Here is a 1,125-nt window from a genome sequence, read left to right on the forward strand (position 1 = left end):
TTTTCTTCGTCTCAATTGAATTAACTTCTGCTCTAATCTTTATGATTTCCTCCCATCTTTGGGCTCTAGGTTTGGTTTGCTCTTCCTTTTCCAGTTTTTGAATGTGCAGCATTAGGGTATTTATTTGTTCCCAGTCTGTTTTCCTAATGTGTGAGTTCACAGCTATGTATTTCCCTCTGAGAACTGCTTTTATCGTATCCCATAAATTCCAATATGCTGTGCTTGAATTGTCATTGAATTGTAGATATTATTGAATTTCTTGTTTAATTTCATCTGTGACCCACTGGTTGGTGAGTATAGTGTCATTATTTTCCATGTAGTTAATGTTTTTTCTCTGGTTTCTTTTGTCATTTATTTCCAGTTTCATTGCACTGTTTTCAGATAATGTGCATGGGATAATTTCTCTTTTCTTGCATATACTTAAGCATGACCTATGGACCAGTATGTGTTCTATTTTAGAAAATAACCCATGTGCAGCTTAGACAATTGTGTATTCAGCTGTGTTTGCGTGGACCACACTAGGTCCACCAAGTCCATTTGTTTCAAGCTCTGGTGAAGTTCTATTATTTCTTTGCTAAGTTTTTGTCTGGGTGATCTATCTTTTGGAGATAAAGGTGTGTTAAGGACTCCTGTTAAAATTGTGGTATTGGATATTAGATTTTTTATGTCCATTAAGATTTGCTTTACATAGTTGGTGCATACATATTTTTGAGTGTTACCTCTTCCTCTTGAATTTTTCCCGTAACCAGTATATAGTGACCTTCTTTATTTCACTTGATCATTGTTGGTTTGAAGTTGAGACAGTCTGAGAATAGGATTGCTACCCCTGGTTTTTTCTGAGGTGCTGAGGCAGGTAGTATTGTGTTCCATCCTTTGACTTTCAGCCTATGAATGTCTTTATGAGTTAAATGTTTTCCTTGTGTACAGCATATTATTGGATTTTGTTTCCTAATCCAGTATGCCAATCTATTTCTCTTAATTGGTGAATAGAGTCCATTTACATTGATGGTTAGAATTGAGATGTATTGACTTACGGTTGCCTTGTTATTTGCCTGCTGTTGTTTATTCCTTTTTCTCCTGTGTTTAATTGATTGCCCTATTTAGTTGGTTGCTTCTGATCTCATT

Source organism: Octodon degus, unplaced genomic scaffold (genome assembly GCF_000260255.1).
Source record: "Octodon degus isolate 3935 unplaced genomic scaffold, OctDeg1.0 scaffold00068, whole genome shotgun sequence".
NCBI lineage: Eukaryota > Metazoa > Chordata > Mammalia > Rodentia > Octodontidae > Octodon > Octodon degus.